Source organism: Micropterus dolomieu, linkage group LG16 (assembly GCF_021292245.1).
Source record: "Micropterus dolomieu isolate WLL.071019.BEF.003 ecotype Adirondacks linkage group LG16, ASM2129224v1, whole genome shotgun sequence".
Taxonomy (NCBI): domain Eukaryota; kingdom Metazoa; phylum Chordata; class Actinopteri; order Centrarchiformes; family Centrarchidae; genus Micropterus; species Micropterus dolomieu.
Genome location: NC_060165.1, coordinates 5873503 through 5879133, shown reverse-complemented (window position 1 = coordinate 5879133; position 5631 = coordinate 5873503).

Here is a 5631-nt window from a genome sequence, read left to right as displayed (position 1 = left end):
AAAAAGACATGTGATCAAAGAAGATACTTTTGTTGGAGGATGGCAGAAGCTCTTACATATTCGGTCTCATACTTCTTCTTGCCCAGGTTGTGTTCAGGAAGGTAATTTGGACTCTTTGCCTCCATTTCAGAGTCATGGCTTAAAAAGAAAATAAACCACGGAAGAATTTAGAGTAGTGAATGTGATTTATGTAGACGTACATGATATACAGTTCTTTACAGGCAGTCTCACCCATTTAGTGTGACCTTCGGACAGTCCCGGTGAGGGTACTCATAGCTGTTGGTGCTGATGCGTCTTCTTTCGGGGAGATGTTGAAACGGAGCATCTCAGTTTTGGCAGTGGGCTGTTTCATGCTGTACATTTCAGAACAGAAAAGAGGAGCACGTATATTTTCTGTTATTTTTATGCATCCCTGCGCCCTGCCGTCCCGCACAGTGCTTTTAAATTCTGGCTGTGTATTTTCACGTTCCCTTTATGATCTACCCTAATGATCAATATACTGAGCAGACGCATGCGACAGACGCTCCTTGTGAATCTTACACCATGTGACTTTTCTTTGAAGGGTGAGAAGGGGGGAGGGTGACACACCGGCAATGGTGTGAAAAATACTACACTGGCGTGTGCCCACCCGACATCACTTCAGTGCCACTGTAGACACTAAATGACAAAAAGCTGCTGTAAGCGCCGCTGACTTTGTGCACATTTCCCTCCGAAATACCTTTGAAAAGTGGAATGTAAACAGGGTGAGTCAGTGTCTTTTTTTCTTTGCAGATAACATTTTTAGACACATGTAAAGCAGAAGGCAAAGCTTCAGGTGGAAATTCTAAAACTGACATTCTAATATGACATTTTCCATTTCACAACATTATTTCCATGGCCAGCTCCAATGGAAACAACAGCACCTGTTGTCCCTTTATGGGCATGGCTTTCCATTTTGCGCATTTTGAGGCTTGCACTCTCTCTACTGACAGATACAGGTTTACATTATTTCCTTTTCTCTCAGATTGTGTTTAATTCAAGTTCAATGTGCTTTATTGGCATGTTTCAGTTCAACAATGTTGCCAAAGCAGTTTGCAACAAAATCAAAAAATTTACATTTGAATATAACATAACAGGAATCAGTGCAATTAAGATCATTTAATTTAAGAGTTATAAGTTACAAAAACAAAAATAACAAACACTGATAGAACATAAACTACAAAATACAGGAATTAACAAGATATAACCTGCCATGCAGTGAACATTGAGTGCAACAGTTCAGACATGAGTTCCAGCTATAGGCTCCGGCACTGCACGTCAAACTGCTTAATTATTTATTTCTAGAAGATCCAGACTTTTTTTTTGTGAAATTAAATTACCTAGGCTCTCTAAAATAGAAAAAACTGAATTAAATAAAGAAATTACAAAATTCTTACAGCTATTAATTCTATAATAAGCAACAAGGCCCCAGGGGAGGACGGCTTTTCAATTAATTTCTATAAAACGTTTATTGATCTACTTGCAGATAAACCTCTTGAAGTATATATTGACTCTAAGTATTTTAATCCACTGCCAAAAAACTTCAATATTTACATTATTGGCTAAACCAAATAAAAATGTGTTGGTGTTTTACTGTTGTGTTGTGGTGTTTTACTGTTTTGGTGTTTTGCTGTCATGTTGTGGCGTTTGCTGTCGTGTTGTGGTGTTTTACTGTTGTGTTGTGGTGTTTTACCGTTGCGTTGTGGTATTTACTGTTGTGTTGTGGTGTTTTACCGTTGCGTTGTGGTATTTACTGTCGTGTTGTGGTGTTTTACTGTCGTGTTGTGGTGTTTTACCGTCATGTTGTGGCGTTTGCTGTCGTGTTGTGGTGTTTTACTGTTCCAAAATCCACTTGAATGTGGTAATTAGACCGATTCAGTTACTGAATGTGGACCATAAGATTCTTGGGAAAATAATTGCTGCACACCTTTCATTATCCCAAAACGTTGCCCAACCCGGCAGTGGCAGTTACTTTAGATGCTGAGAAAGCCTTTGACCGTATTGAATGGAAACACTTTTGGTTTTATTTCAGCTCTTAGTATTTGCTTGCATTTTCTGCAGGAAGCTAGTTACTGGCCAAGATTGTGAAAAGGATACTTATGTTGTGGTGTTTTACTGTCGTGTTGTGGTGCTTTACTCTTGTGTTGTGGTGTTCTACTGTTTTGGTGTTTTGCTGTCATGCTGTGGCGTTTGCTGTTATGTTGTGGTGTTTTACTGTTGTGTTGTGGTGTTTTACTGTCGTGTTGTGGTGCTTTACTGTCGTGTTGTGGTTTTTTACTGTCATGTTGTGGTGTTTTACTGTCGTGTTGTGGTGTTTTACTGTCGTGTTGTGGTGTTTTACTGTTTTGGTGTTTTGCTGTCATGCTGTGGCGTTTGCTGTTATGTTGTGGTGTTTTACTGTTGTGTTGTGGTGTTTTACTGTCGTGTTGTGGTGCTTTACTGTCGTGTTGTGGTTTTTTACTGTCATGTTGTGGTGTTTTACTGTCGTGTTGTGGTGTTTTACTGTCGTGTTGTGGTGTTTTACTGTCGCGTTTTACTGTCGTGTTGTGGTGCTTTACTGTCGTGTTGTGGTGTTTTACTGTTTTGGTGTTTTGCTGTCATGCTGTGGCGTTTGCTGTTATGTTGTGGTGTTTTACTGTTGTGTTGTGGTGTTTTACTGTTGTGTTGTGGTGCTTTACTGTTTTGGTGTTTTACTGTCGTGTTGTGGTGTTTTACTGTTGTGTTGTGGTGTTTTACCGTTGCGTTGTGGTATTTGCTGTCGTGTTGTGGTGTTTTACTGTTGTGTTTTACTGTCGCGTTTTACTGTTGTGTTGTGGTGTTTTACTGTCGTGTTGTGGTGTTTTACCGTCATGTTGTGGCGTTTGCTGTCGTGTTGTGGTGTTTTGCTGTCATGTTGTGCCATTTGCTGTTGTGTTGTGGTGTTTTACTGTTGTGTTGTGGTGTTTTACTGTTTTGTTGTGGTGTTTTACTGTCGTGTTGTGGTGTTTTACTGTTTTGGTGTTTTCTGTCATGTTGTGGTGTTTTACTGTCGTGTTGTGGTGTTTTACTGTTTTGGTGTTTTGCTGTCATGTTGTGGTGTTTTACTGTCGTGTTTTACTGTCGCGTTTTACCATTGTGTTGTGGTGTTTTACTGTTGTGTTGTGGTGTTTTACCGTCGTGGTGTGGTATTTGCTGTCGTGTTGTGTTGTTTTACTGTCGTGTTGTGGTGTTTTACTGTTGTGTTTTACTGTCGCGTTTTACTGTTGTGTTGTGGTGTTTTACTGTTTTGGCGTTTTGCTGTCATGTTGTGGCATTTGCTGTCGTGTTGTAGTGTTTTACTGTTGTGTTGTGGTGTTTTACTGTCGCGTTTTACCGTCGCGTTTTACCGTTGTGTTGTGGTGTTTTACTGTCGTGTTGTGGTGTTTTACTGTTTTGGTGTTTTGCTGTCATGTTGTGGCGTTTGCTGTCGTGTTGTGGTGTTTTACTGTTGTGTTGTGGTGTTTTACTGTCGTGTTGTGGTGTTTTACTGTTTTGGTGTTTTGCTGTCATGTTGTGGTGTTTTACTGTCGTGTTTTACTGTCGCGTTTTACCATTGTGTTGTGGTGTTTTACTGTTGTGTTGTGGTGTTTTACCGTCGTGGTGTGGTATTTGCTGTCGTGTTGTGTTGTTTTACTGTCGTGTTGTGGTGTTTTACTGTTGTGTTTTACTGTCGCGTTTTACTGTTGTGTTGTGGTGTTTTACTGTTTTGGCGTTTTGCTGTCATGTTGTGGCATTTGCTGTCGTGTTGTAGTGTTTTACTGTTGTGTTGTGGTGTTTTACTGTCGCGTTTTACCGTCGCGTTTTACCGTTGTGTTGTGGTGTTTTACTGTCGTGTTGTGGTGTTTTACTGTTTTGGTGTTTTGCTGTCATGTTGTGGCGTTTGCTGTCGTGTTGTGGTGTTTTACTGTTGTGTTGTGGTGTTTTACTGTCGTGTTGTGGTGTTTTACTGTTTTGGTGTTTTGCTGTCATGTTGTGGTGTTTTACTGTCGTGTTTTACTGTCGCGTTTTACCGTTGTGTTGTGGTGTTTTACTGTTGTATTGTGGTGTTTTGCTGTCGTGTTTTGGTGTTTTACTTTTTTGCTGTCATGTTGTGGCGTTTGCTGTCGTGTTGTGGTGTTTTACTGTTGTATTGTGGTGTTTTACTGTCGCGTTGTGGTATTTGCTGTCGTGTTTTGGTGTTTTACTGTCGTGTTTTACTGTCGCGTTTTACTGTTGTGTTGTGGTGTTTTACTGTCGTGTTGTGGTGTTTTACTGTTGTGTTGTGGTGTTTTACTGTTTTGGTGTTTTGCTGTCATGTTGGGGCGTTTGCTGTCGTGTTGTGGTGTTTTACCGTCATGTTGTGGTGTTTTGCTGTCATGTTGTGGCGTTTGTTGTCGTGTTGTGGTGTTTTACTGTTGTGGTGTGGCGTTTGCTGTCGTGTTGTGGTGTTTTACTGTTGTGTTGTGATGTTTTACTGTTTTGGTGTTTTGCTGTCATGTTGGGGCGTTTGCTGTCGTGTTGTGGTGTTTTACTGTTTTGGTGTTTTGCTGTCATGTTGGGGCGTTTGCTGTCGTGTTGTGGTGTTTTACCGTCATGTTGTGGTGTTTTGCTGTCATGTTGTGGCGTTTGTTGTCGTGTTGTGGTGTTTTACTGTTGTGGTGTGGCGTTTGCTGTCGTGTTGTGGTGTTTTACTGTTGTGTTGTGATGTTTTACTGTTTTGGTGTTTTGCTGTCATGTTGGGGCGTTTGCTGTCGTGTTGTGGTGTTTTACTGTTTTGGTGTTTTGCTGTCATGTTGGGGCGTTTGCTGTCGTGTTGTGGTGTTTTACCGTCATGTTGTGGTGTTTTGCTGTCATGTTGTGGCGTTTGTTGTCGTGTTGTGGTGTTTTACTGTTGTGGTGTGGCGTTTGCTGTCGTGTTGTGGTGTTTTACTGTTGTGTTGTGATGTTTTACTGTTTTGGTGTTTTGCTGTCATGTTGGGGCGTTTGCTGTCGTGTTGTGGTGTTTTACTGTTTTGGTGTTTTGCTGTCATGTTGGGGCGTTTGCTGTCGTGTTGTGGTGTTTTACCGTCATGTTGTGGTGTTTTGCTGTCATGTTGTGGCATTTGCATTCATGTTTTGGTGTTTTACTGTTGTGGTGTTTTGCTGTCATGTTGGGGTGTTTGCTGTCGTGTTGTGGTGTTTTACCGTCATGTTGTGGCGTTTGCTGTCGTGTTGTGGTGTTTTACTGTTGTGTTGTGGTGTTTTACTGTTTTGCTGTTTTGCTGTCATGTTGTGGCATTTGCTGTCGTGTTGTGGTGTTTTACTGTTGTGGTGTTTTACTGTTTTTCGTGTTTTTCGTTCATGTTGGGGTGTTTGCTGTCATGTTGTGGTGTTTTACCGTCATGTTGTGGTGTTTTGCTGTCATGTTGTGGCATTTGCTGTCGTGTTGTGGTGTTTTACTGTTGTGTTGTGGTGTTTTACTGTTTTTCGTGTTTTGCTGTCATGTTGTGGCATTTGCTGTCGTGTTGTGGTGTTTTACTGTTGTGGTGTTTTACTGTTTTTCGTGTTTTGCTGTCATGTTGTGGCATTTGCTGTCGTGTTGTGGTGTTTTACTGTTGTGGTGTTTTACTGTTTTTC